The sequence below is a fragment of the Pinus tabuliformis genome, chromosome 3_2, assembly GCF_031772625.1.
Source record: "Pinus tabuliformis cultivar Carrire ecotype Pingquan chromosome 3_2, CPIR1, whole genome shotgun sequence".
Taxonomy (NCBI): Eukaryota; Viridiplantae; Streptophyta; class Pinopsida; order Pinales; family Pinaceae; genus Pinus; species Pinus tabuliformis.
This window is the reverse complement of record NC_142302.1, coordinates 837268111-837282389: the sequence shown is the minus strand read 5'-3', so window position 1 is coordinate 837282389 and position 14279 is coordinate 837268111.

Sequence of the window (14279 nt, the reverse complement as noted above, 5' to 3'; positions counted from 1 at the left end):
AGAGACGAAGGTGGGGTCATCCTTGTGAGTTATGAATCCAGACAGTTATATTAAATACATTTGAACCATGTTGGGATATTAAAGTAGGCCAGCATGGCTATGGGATCTCCCAGGAGTCTTAAACCTGAAATTTCCTATAAAATTTCTATGCGCTAAGGCCAGTGGTTATAAGCGGGTTATGTGTATATGAGATATGTAAAGGTGAATGTGTGTGTGTGTGTTTGTGTGTCTATATATATATATATATATATATATATATATATATATAATGAGTCATCAAAGGGATGGTTTCTTGTAGGCCTGATCCTAAGGAGATAAAGGACGATCGTGAAGGTCCTCATACCCAAGGGGTTTAAAAGAGAAGGATTAAGGGAAAAGCCACTATTGCGAGAGTTATAGAAAAGGGGCAAAGTTTAATATTAGGGCATATGTTTAGTGCCCATGGTTGTTAAGCCTTCCACTATAATTTATGTCCCTCGATTGAAGGAAGTACCATTTGATTAAGAAATATGGGCATGGTGGGGATTTCTCTCATTAAAATTTGTACGCAGGTTTATATTGGTTCTGGTAAAATTTTACAACGGTATATGTGCTTGTGGTAAGAAGAAATCAATGGTTTTTACCCTTGGTATTGCTCAAATAAAATAACTATAAATGGAAGATCTATCATGAGCTAAGTATGTGCAAATATGAAGAGTCTTATGTATTCTTAAGAAGATGCACACTAGTGAGAAAGAAGTGTGGATTGATGCTTAGAACTAAAAATAATTAAGGAGCTAATAATACTTGTCTCTGCAGGGGAAATGGAAGGATTATATGTAATGATGATAGGGAAAGAGATATGTTTGACATAAAATTATGATTTTTTTATATCTTCTAACATATTTGATGCAAAGAAGGGTTCCTTGTGAATACTTTTTCATGTGTTTTATGGTTATTGATGTTATGAGTCTATGACTTTGCAGTTATTTGTTAACAAAAGTCTTGATGGTTGATTTGATTGGAATAATTTCTACAGTTATCTATCTTTTAAGTTAATAGTTTTGTATAAAAAATGTTGATGATTTGGCTTGATAATATTAGATAGTTGAGGTTTGGAATTGTCATTATTACAAACATATAGTTTCTTTTTCATGGCTTATGATTTACTGATTTGTGTATGGAATATTGGAATTGGCATCAATTTTGATTTAGTGATTCAATAATTACCATTGGTATTTTGTGGTTTTATATTCAATCATTCAATGATTTGGTTTGATTAGTTGGTTTTCAGTCCTTCAATTGGTATCCTAGTTTGAGCTTATTGTAGGATGTGGGCCCAATTTTAAAATTGAAGAAAACTGGTCCATCAGTTTTGATTGTTGGTTGATAGGTGGATCTAATGTGAACCATTGTGAAACTTTTTCCATGAGGTGTTAAGGGTTGTAGCCTTCAGTGAGAGAGTTAGATCTTCCTTCTAGTAGGAACTCGTAAATAATATCAAGGGGTTGTAGCTCCCTTGCTGTGGGTGGTGGAGAACAAGTGGAGGTTATAGATTCCTTTAGGTAGGGTCCTATGTGCTGGAAAGAGTCTACACTAGTATAAGGGCATGATGTAAATATTTTTTTCTTTATAACAAGAGAAAAAAATAGAGACGAGAATAGTGGTGGTTTTATCCCTCATTGGAATTCCACCTAAATATCCTTGTGTTTGTATTTGTCTTGTGATGATGTGTTGATGTGGATTTACTTCTATCATTTCCTTGTTTTATGTTGAATACTTCTCATAATCATTGATGTATCTAACATAATGCTAGTAATAAAGCTATGGTACAGATGCATTGAAAATAAAAGTATAATCTATGTAAAGTTTTAATTGGGTGTGAAATATTGAATTCCCCAACCCCCTGACCCCTTAGTATTTCCAACACAAAATGGTTTGTATTTGACAATGTGGATTTGACTGGTTTGCATTTGGCTTGTTATATTGATGAGTGAGGATGTTGTAGAATTATGATTGGGTATTCAGTGATTCAATAATGGTATGTATCTGATTAGTTACTATTGTGATTCAGTATTTCAATGATTTAGTGGTTAATATACTAATTTACTTTGACAATGTTTTAGTATTTAGTAATTTTTAAGGAGATCTTATTCATGAGATGCACATATATATGGGTATACTTGATGATAGTTGTGTAATTTTTGTGTTGAACTTGATCAGGGTTTGTAATGCTAGTTGTTCATGATGGCAGATTGATTCTATATTGTATATTGTTAATCAAATATTTCTTATTAGTTTGATGTATCATTGATTAGTTGATTATTGATATTTCAGTTTGAGCATATTGATTTGATCAATGATTGGTTGCAAACATGTATTAGTTTTGCATTGGCATGATCTGGTTCGAGTGATCTAATATAGATATTTAGTGACAAATAGTTGGTTCAACGATCCAATGGTTTAGTATTAGTATTCAATAATTTGTATGTAGTTTGTATGCATATGAAGCATGTGGATATGAAGATGCATTTTAAAACAATCACGTATATATTATGAAGTGAACTTGATCATGACTTGTAATAACAACTAATGGGTTATGTATTATTTACTGTTAATTTTGAAGGATGTCTTATGAAGGATGGGTGGTAGTTGATTGTGTTTGATTGATTGGTTATTGAACTTGAACTTATTTAGTTTTGATGGGTATGTTAGGATTGGTATTAGTTCAATGATTGAAAGACTTTGTGATCCATATTTCTATTAAGTAATTATTGTGTTGCTTCAATGATTTAGTTGGTTTACAATACTTCAATGATTTAGTGATCAATATTTGTTATCTTGGTGTTTGGATTAAGCTTATTGATGGGTGCGTGTCTAGTTTCAAAATTTCATGAAAGGTGTTTTCCATGATTTATGATGGTTTGAGTTAGGTGGTTCCAGTGTGAAAATTATGAAATGCAGTCCACAAAGTATAAAGGGTTTCAACCTTCAGTGAGTGGGTAAGGGATTCCTTTTGTAAGGAGATGATAAATTAGATCAGGAGGTTGTAACTCCCTTCCAGTAGGTGCTAGAAAATTAGTCAAGTTTGTAGCCTCTATCAAGTAAGAGCATGTGTGATGGTAGCAGTGTGTGCCATTACAAGATGAACTGAAATTTTTCTTTATATAATAACAAAGAATAAAAACATGACAATTATAGTGGTTTTCTCTTGCATTGAGTTTCCACCTAAAATATCGATGTCCATAAATGTTGGTGTATTGCTTATGTGTTGTTATGTATCTGTTGTTTATTGCACACTAAATGGTTAATGAACTAATAATGCAATGATTAAGTTAAACATATGATGGAAGTTATGGAAGTTAATTAATCTAGATATACATAGGCTTAACCCACTGAAGGCACGTACACATGCAGTTTGTCTGAGTAAAAATGGCATACACACGTGGGTTTTCAAAATAATGGTCATGTACATAATTATGAATATGAAATTTAAAGTTAATGTGAATTAAAAATATTGAATCACCAGTCCTTGCCCGCTATAAATATTTTTCCTAACATGGTGGATCTATCCTTATTCTCTATGCTTACTCTTAATGCATGGAAATTGTTTATCTAAGTGAAAAAAATTAACGTGACCAATACCTTCTTAGTTTCTTAAAATATTGAAAAACATTGATGCATGTGAAAATTGAAATACATCTTGAATATATTTGAAAAGGTGTTTCGTAAGTAACATGATTTTGTAAAGAGTATGGTTTTATGAGATACTACTATGACTAATGTTGCTAGTATTATTAAGTAGGAGTAGGTAAATGGAAGCCTAGTGATATCATTAATATTCTAACAAAATAAAACTTAAGTGATCAACCTCGGTAATGCAAGAAGAATGCTGCAACTCCCAAGGATAACAACTTTAATTAGCAACCTGGGGTTCGTACAAACTTAAGAGCTATCAACACTATATGTGAAGCAGATAATGCATCCTACCTTTCTTGACATGATGTAATAGAGCGCATGTACCGAAATCAAATCCTAAACTAATTGCAGAAAATGAAATGCTTGAAATGGAATCCCTAACCTATTGCAAGAAAGAAAGTACAAGGAAAGAAACCTATTCTAATTACAGAAAGTAAATATCATGGAATAAATTTCAACCGTTACATTTCAAAGAATTTAGATCCGTTAACAGAGTTCATTGGATGTGGCAATCAAAAAAATCATTGCTGTATTATCCAATTCATAAATTTGTACATTCATCCAAATCGCTAAAATATTTTGCATGGGTAAAGAGGCAAGTCTGAAGTCATATTTAGTCTTCCATAATCAATTATTTACAGCCTAGGTATCTTGATTCAACCCTAATGGATAGTAACCTTGATTCATTAGTGAAGTTTTGCAAGTATATGCATGTTGGAAAACTACTACATGGTTTCTTATACTACTACTACAAGAAACCTAAAATTTTCTATCGGGAGTTATAATTCACCAAATTACCAACCAAATCAAATCCAAATTCGATGGAAAAAATTGTTTTATTTATTAGTATGTGTTAGGCCTCCATTGCAAGTGGAATCACTCAAAAATACCTTTGTTAACCCATGCTAAAAAATGACATAAAATCACTAGTCGAAAATGTAGAAATTCGAGAACTAGTGAGCTAGTACATCTATCAAATTCATAACCTAATCAGGTGAAAAAGAAGTGGGGTAGTTTTTTAATTAACTAGAATTATTTTTTGATTTAGTGGAAGTGAAATCCATTTGATTGAATCTCGTTAGCATGCTCTAAAAAATATCAGAAATTTACTGTTGTTTGTTACAAAATACTCTGAGAAATCTAGATTTGGGAATAATAAAACTAATCAAAGTAGTTAAATGATTGGTATGACCTTCCAAAAATTTTCCAAGAATGAAATGATGTTTTTGATATTGCAAAATAACTTTATTCAACCATTTAACCCAATCCTACAATAATAAATCATTAATACTAAATACAGAAATAGAAGAAAGATAAGAACAAGAGATGCATGTAAATAAGAAGTGAAGAGGATAAAATTAAATGATACAAAAGGTCTTTGAGGGTCCTAGGATATCCAAGCCCAGGTAAAATCATAGTCCTATGGAGGAGACCAAGATTTAGAAGCTGAAAGTGTCACCAATCTTCATTATTTCCATCAATACAATTACATCCTTGTAAGAAATGACAATGAAGCTGCAAAAATGTGTGTTTTCTCCACAAGAAAACTAATAAAACTCCACACCTAAAGGAAAATTCAAATTGTACTTCAAAAATATTATTGATAATTATTCCCCATGAAACAAGGGAGCTTTCTGCACCAAAATCCCTTGATTACTGGATCTGGTGCCTAATACTAGGAATCTCCATTACATGACAGAGAAAACATTCCTAGATTTTCTCAATCATTAGAGCTCCACAATCTGTTACATAATTCCATAATATATTTTTGATTTATTATTTAAGAATGATCCTCCTGTAATAGGGAGCAAGCCCCTAAATTATCTCCTCCTCCAAATCTTCATAATCTACCCAATATTCTCACAATATTCCACAAAAATAAATAATATTAGGCACAAATATGAAATTATCCATAAGCATTCATAATTAAAATATCAAAGTTAAAAATACATTATATAATGCAAAAAGAGAGCTTTAATGTGCTGAATAATGGTCGAATGGGCCTTATTTTAGGTCTAATTTAGAGGCATGGGCCTTAATTTATGTCTAATTTAGATAGCCATCATACCCCCCTACTGAAAGTGTTGCTCATCCTCTGAGAAACTTAGTGACCTCATTGTGCCTCATTTGTGGCCCTAGTGGCCTCTCTCTTGTGCATTCCTCAGTCCTTTCTCTTAAGAATATTGGTTGTAAGTTCTGCAAAGACAAGCCCAAAAATGTAGTTTCTCTTTTGATGATTGTTTAATAGTATTTCACGCAGAAAAACAGAACTTTCCTCTTTGAAAGTGAACTCTGTTGGCTTCTAGATACATTTCATTCATATCCTCTCCCTTGAAACCTTCATTCCATTTTCACTCATTTTTCCAAATTTATTTGTGCATAGAAAAAATCACAGTGTTTTTTCTTTCTTTTAATTATAATAAATTTAAGATTGTTATTCATTAAAATATTGTATTTATGACCTATAATATCCACACTAAAATGGATTTTTTTGTTACTAGTATTGTTTTAAATACACAACCATTTCACATTGGAAATTAGAAAGAATCTATATATATATATATATATATATATATCTAGATACAAATATATATATATGGGATTATATATATATATATATATATATATATATATATCAACTCTCTCTTTTTCTCTCTTTATATATATAAAAAAGTAAAAATATAAGAATTTTTATTTTTTATCCATATAAAATTGATATAAAATTATGTTAATACATTGAAGTATTTTATTTATGGCTTAGGTTAAAATATATATCCTTTGATTAATATATATATATTTTTTAAATACTACATCTCAACTCCTTCATATTAATTTTGAAATTCAAGATCCATCTTAATGAGGGATCTATCAAGAACCGAGAGGGATCAAATCTCTCCAAGTGGTAACCTATTTTTTGAGGACAACTTTTGAGTAAAGGTTTGTACCTCGAAAGATTTGATCCCATTGAGTGCTTGATAGATCCACATTTAAGATGGATCTAAGTTGGTTTAATTTTAAATCTAATGAATGAGCATAAGCATCTCCCTATACTAAATTGTAAAACACCTCTTAAGACAACCAATTTTAAACAAAAAATTAAATTCAAACCCTTCTTAAAAAATTTATTCTAGAGTAATTAAATTTTGTATCTTAAATTTATATTATATATGTTATAGTTTTTTCTTTTTTTATATTAATAGATGGATGTTAAAATATTAATGTATTAGATATCTAAATATATATTTACATTATCATATCTACATAATATAGCTATAAAAATACCATATAAATTATCAAGTAAAAAATAACATCATGATTATAATATATATATATATATATATATATATATATATATAAGAAATCATATTAAAAGAAACAATACCTATCAACCTATATTATTATCATTTAACAAAATCATATTAGTATATATGCAATATATCTTTCCATTATGTAATTAATTTTCTGGGTTGTACACATCCCTAAGAGTTAACTCAGTTGCTCAAATCAGTGCCTCGCTAGTGGGCCGGGGTTAGGCCTTGCTAGTGGGCTGCGGGACTAGATTCCCTTCGAGGTCGATAAACCCATACATTTCTATGGATGTAGTGCCACCCGTTGACGAATGTCAATGAATCAAAGCCTAAAAAAAAAAATTGCCTCGGTTGTACACAAATTGAAACAACTCTATAAATATTGTCTTTATTGGGAATTGAGTCACTTTTCATACACTTGAAATAGATTATTAGTTTCCTTCATGAATGGGTACTTAATGTTGTAAATTTATAAGTTGAAATTTTTTCAAAAATGACCGATTTTTTTTTTTTAAAGAGTGAGATATAGAATATTTATCTTGAGCTTTGTAAGTTCCACATATGCACAAGAAATATATTAATAATTTGGATAAAACACCAAGTAAAATGAAAGATAGTAGAAAAACATTATCTGGGGTGAAATGGAATTGTAAGCTTGAAAGATACCAAACAATCTAACTAAGGTGTATATGTGTGTGTGTATGTGTGTGTTTGTTTCAAAAATATTATTAATTTGTATAATCAATTAAATAAAAAGAAGGATTGTAGAAAAAATTATATGGGTTGAAATAAGGTAAAATAAAGTGTAAGTTTTTGTAGAGGTGTTTTATAGTGGGATTCAAGTACCTTTCTTCCTATTTGGCAGAGTGATAATGATGATGATATATCGATGGTTTTGTGTGCTTCTTTGCTCTTCTAAAGAAGCTAAGAAACAAATGAATTTGAAACTTCCATTATATTTTACTTCTTAGATTCTTTCATTTTTCTCAGAAATTTCGATGATCGAAAGAATCATTGTATTGAGATTGATAGGCAATATATATATATATATATATATATATATATATATATATATATATATATATATATATATATATATGTTTTAAATTTGTTGACTGAGCTAACATATATATTTATGTTTACAAACGTTTATGACTAGACATCTCCCCTGCTACGTGGTTGTAGAGCGCCTCTAGGCACAATAATATTATTTATGTGTCAACTAACACATATCACTTGTACTAAAAAGTAGAAAGTAATTATACACTAACTTAATTTTTTGAAATATTAATTACTTTATCTAACTATATAAAGTTGATGTAAAATTAAGGTGGAAAATAAAGAATTTATTTGATTTTATTATTATTATTTCTATTTTTAATTTTTTTAATTTAATTTTATTATTTTTAAATGTAATTTTATGTGACAACATCTTCTTCATACTAGGCTATAAGTCATCTCTTACTGAAATTAGGAAAAAAATAATTTTGTAATTGAAACTTAATAATAACTTTGTTTGATATTATTAGAAATTTAATTCAGTTATAATAATTCAGTACATATTGACTAATAATAATTAATAATATTAATTAAGAAGAAAATAATAATAATTATCACAAATAATGATGACAATGATGATGATGATTAATGCCCACTAAGAATAATGTGCTCTATGAGTCCTCAAGGAAAACAATAGAGACGCTAATTGTCATTCTTCAAAATCTTATTTCCTTAATCAAGGAGAAGGGAAAGAAGTGGTCCAAGATTATTGTAGTTAGGCTTCCTTAATCTGTAAAAAATATTGGAGATGTGGTTCATGATAGGGAATTGAGAGTGAATCTGAGAAAGAGCCTCAGAGTATAAAAGGAAGTGTTTTTCATCTTCCACCTCCTTAGTATCACAAATCTAATAGATTCTATCATCCAAGGACATCTTAGGAGTAGACCACCGCCTATTCTCACTTCGAAGCTCATGAGAATTAGTTATTCTCCTGTCAGTGTTCATTTTCTTCTTAATGTTGGTAAACATAGAGAGATAATTCCAATTATCAAGGGTGGGATTTATCACCTCCGTATAGTCTATTAGTTTCTTTTTACCCTCCAACTCTTTAGCATCCCACATATTGTCATTAAAATTGGGGGTAATAGTATCTATGATATTATCATTTTTTCCCATGATGATATCCTCCTTAATCCCTCAAAGGTTGACCCAAGACTAAGCATTCTTATGCCACCCACACTTGAGTAACAACTGGGTGGTTAGACTAATGTTAGAAGAAATTTTGGGGAACCTCTTAGATTCCATGTTTTAAAGCTCCTTCTTATACATCAAATATCTAAACGTAGACGTACTTCTAATAGGGGACATGCCCTATTCGATGAAGAGGATAGGATAGGAAGTATTTCTCTTGATCTTGAGGTTATAAGTTATTAAATTATTTTGGATCATCTGTCTTTCTCCACGACTCGCTTGATATACTACAACCCCAAACTTCACAATTGTATAGGACAATAGGGTTGATGAGAGTCTCAATGAAAAACCTTCCTTTACTCCAAATGTAAACATAGAGCAACTTACAATTGTTTTCAAGCTCATAATAAGCTTTCCAACCTCCAATAATCATTTTCTTCATGCTATAATTCCAGTTGAGCCAATGAGGAAAGTCAATTCCCAAATATTTATTAGAAGAAACCTACTCTACTCAATGGTTATCATAGATGAAACTACCCTCAGTGATATATTTTTATTTAATGATCATGACTTTAGCCTTGTTGGTATTAACCACCATATCCATCTTGGAGTAGTAGACATGAAGACTCTTATTTTGCTTATCTAGATCATCATGGCCTTTTGCAAGAAGAATAATATCATCAGCATAAAGGAAAAGAGTAAAGATTCTTCCGGCAAGCTCATTGCCTTTGCAACCCACAGTTTCCAGACACTCCTCTAGCTTATCGATGTAAATACCAAAAGGTGTAGGGTATAGGCGACACCGTTGCTTAACCCTGATATTGCACTTAATATCTTTAGAGCACCCTTCATTGGTCCTAATATTGGAAATGACTCTCATCCAGGTAGATCACAACAATCCCCAGTTCACGAGGAACCATGATCTCTTCAAGTCTCTCATAGAGCTTATCTCGAGGGATTGTGTCGAAATATTTTGTAAAGTCCACAAAACACCAGAAGAGATCGACTTTACTATTGCAACATTCCTCTGCAATGATCCTGAGAGAGACAATGTGGTTGATAGTCCAGTGTTGTTTCCTAAAACCAGCTTTCCCTTTAGCCCTTTTACCCTAGTTCTCATGCCAAAGTCTAAGCTTGTTTTCTAAAATGAGCCCATCAAGGTTGGCTAGGTTATGGCTAATCATAATGGTATTGTAGTTAGCAGGAATGCTTTTGTCCCCATTTTTAAAGATAGGCACAACAAGGCTTTGCATCCAAAGCTTAGGGAATCTTATACAGGAGCATGAAGCTTGAAGGCAAAAGGCTTTGAATTTATTCCAAAAATACAAAAAAAAATTACAGCCAAAGGAGTGGGATCCTTTAGCTATCAATTTAAAAGTTTTCTAGATAGGATTTGAGCCACGATTTAGGGATTGAGTGATTTTATAATTAATTCATGTTGTATAGATTCAGCTGATATTATTGAGGATAATATCAACCAAATTAGGTATTGTATAAGATTATATAGATTTGATCTATTGATTAAGGATCTGATTGTTAGAATGAGACAGTATTTATGTAAGTTCTAAATGACTTTAAAGTGATTTTGACTGGTTTGTCTTGATTTGGACATCTAAATTAAGTTACAGAAATTATATCTCTGTGTATTTTTGTGTATAATTTGTTAATCCCACAGGTGCTACATCCCTCCGGAATATCTCTCAGTTCTGTTGATTTGCAGTTTTGCTTTTGAATTAGAGTGTGTAAAGTCTTTATTATATGATAAATCTTGTGTTTCTTTGTTTTGAGATAACTTGGTTATGTTCTAAAAACATTGGAGAATAAAGTTTGAGAAAAGTTAAAATGTAGTGGAAGTGTTAAGTTTAATAGAATATAGAATAGAAACCTTGACAAAATCATGTTAACCCAAAGGAGTCTAGAACCATCCAATCTATAGATGCAATAGATATAATGGTCATCGCACGCCAATAAGCTCGTGCTTTAGTCAAGGAAGAAAAGTGGTTTTATCAGTGTAGCTGGTTATCAGGTGGAGAAATATTGGTAAGCTATCTTTAGAAATTCTAAGTGATCACATTGATCGACTGAAACGTAGCACTCGTTGGAGAGAGAAAACCACTTTATCGAGTGGGTAAGCATTGTGCAAGATTCCCATCCGATATTGCTGTTAACCGTTGGATCAAATGTGCCTTGATCAAAGGTGGAGGATCGCCCATTAGTTTTGTTGATTTGTGAACCAAAAACCATTGGATTGCAAGGTAAGATCAATGGTGGAGAGTTAGTGTGAAATATTTAAGGAAAATCTTGGCATGATAAGGAATTAACGAAAAATTTAAACTCCTTTTTAATTCCTCGTAAATTAAAAGGTTATCATATTGTGGTTAAAATTAAGTAGTTTTTCTAATTTAGCAGAATAGCCAAGTTTGGAGTTAGATGACCGATACTCCAAAGGAAATCCAAGAAGAATTTCCACTTGAACTTGCAAAAACTGTTTCTGGATTTGAACAATTGTCCATTACACCTACACCCGGGCCACCATTTGTGGTGTCAGAGCATGCTACTGACACTAAATAGGATCTCAAGGATTAGGAAAGGAAATCCAACATGGCTTTCATAGTTGGAGGAAGAGGTGGTGGTCGAAGAAGAGGATGACCAATTACAAATGTTGAAGTGCTGGAAGCTATGCAATAGGTGCAAGCTAGATTGGAAGCAATAGAAATTGAGAGAGATGTAGATGATGGAGATGTCAGTAAACCAGAAACTCAAGCTGTAGAAGAAGAACCTATAGATGTAACTCCTAAAATGAGATTCTTTAGGTCAGTATTGAGATCCACATCCAAGCCTAGAGAAGTTTCAATCTACACAGGAAGATTAAGCCCTAAGGAATTGATAGACTGCATAAATGACATGGAGAAATTCTTCGATTATGAAGAAATAGAAGAAGGAAAGAAGGTGAATTTTGTTGTCACAAAACTGTAGGGACATGCAACACTTTAGTGGGATGGAGTGCAGGCAGAAAGAAGAAGACTTTGCAAACAACCAATTAAGAACTGGAAGAGGATGGTGGCAAAACTGAAAAGTAATTTTTTTCCAAGTGACTATCAACAAACATTATTTAGACAGATGCAGAATCTTAGATAGACGTCTATGATAGTAAATGAATAAACGAAGGAATTCTACAGAGTGAGTATAAGAGCAAGACAAATCCAAGATAAAAATGAGAAGGTTGCAAGATATGTGAATGGTCTCAAAATGGAGATCCAAGATGAGATAAGTGTATTGTCTCCTAAAATAATAGAAATAGTGTTATGAAACCAGCTCACAAAAAGACAGAAAATAGAGATCCATGCCTTAGAATTCAGTCTCTTCAAGGGGGAAACCTCCTTTACATTACATAAATATGAAATTCTTGGATGATACAAATGAAAAGACCTCCTTTCTATATTTAGGAGTCTAAGGGGTCATAACATAATCCGAGACGACATAACAATAATAATGTAAGGGAACAATAATAACAATAGTGGGCTTCTATGGGGCACAATAGTAACAATATGGGCACTACATGGGTACATCAGTATAATAGGTGGATTGTACTAATAACAATAAGGGGTTACACTAGTAGTATAGGGGCCTAACATGCCGCTCTACTTCAAAAAGAGTTTTCCTCAACGCTTGAGTAGTTCTTGATGCTTTTGTATAAAATTCTTGTCTTCCCATGTGGAATATTCAGTGGGTAATCTCTTCCACTTGATGAGATACTCTGAAATTGATTGATTTCGTAGCTGTCGGGTTCTTGTTTCTGTGACTGCTCGAGGTTCCAATATGATTTTTCCTTCCTCTTCAATTTCTAGCAATATTGTTTGAATTGGGATCTTTTGTAACTTTTGAGTAAGTGGCCATACTTCTTCGTCCTTCTTCCATTCATACCTTTCTTCATTTATCCAATATGGTTGGATAATAGAAATAGAACAAAGAAATGATTCCACATCCTCATTCTTGAAGAGTATTCCCATTCGCTAAGGTCGCCATTTTTCAAGTGCATGTAGTATTGCCAACATTTCCTTCTCATAAATAGCTTGCTTGAGATGTAGTAGTAAAAATACCCAATCACCTACATCAAAACATTTTTCACTACGATGTTGATCTACCTGTTGTTTCGTTTGATTTTGCATCGAAGTGGTGTTATCCTTTAAAATTTGAAGAACTTCTTGTTGATGCTCGATGTGATCTTTCACTGCTGGAACATTTTTCTTCTTGATATGTCCTTCTATCTCAAGAGTTTGAGTAGTGGTACTTTCTTCCAATCCTTTACAAGATATGGTCAGATTCATTTCTTGATCCTCGATGCGATCTTTAACTTCTTGAACATTTTTTTTCTTGCTATGTCCTTCTATCTTGATAGTTTGAGGAGTGGTAATTTCGACCAATGAATTACAAGATATGGTTGGATTCATTTCTTCTTTCTCGATGTGATATTTCACTTCTTGCACCTTTTTCTTCTTGATATGTCCTTCTACCTTGAGAGTTTGAGGAGTGGTAATTATTTCCAATGTTTTACAAGATATGGTATGATTCATTTCTTCTTTCTATAGGGTGGGGTCCTGGCATATACCTTCTTCTTTTGATGTTTCTTGATCCTTTTCTTCCTCCTCTTCATATTCTATGTAAAATAATTTCTTCTCAGCACTTATGACCTTTAGTGCATTTGCTATCACAATTATAACAAAGCCCTTTTTCTCTTTTTTCTTCCATTTGTTGTGGTGTAACCCTTGTAGGTTGTGGAAGGATAGGAGAAACAACACTTCCATATTTGTAGTTGTGACGGGTATGCTTCCTGGTTTCCATATTTTTTCTTTCCACTATGTCACAAAGCCCTTTTACTCTTTCCAGTTGTTGTGGTGTTGCTCTAAAGAAGGCTTTGCTCTTTGTATCCTCATAATGTGTTATCATTTCCTCCATGAAAATTGACCACGTAACAGGTTGTTTACAAGAACAAAGCCCTTCATACCATAAAAAATGATCCAGTTCTAAATATGAAGATGGAATACATACCTTTTGTAACAGTGGTACACCATGTAGATGAAAATATTACTCCATCTGAAGTAT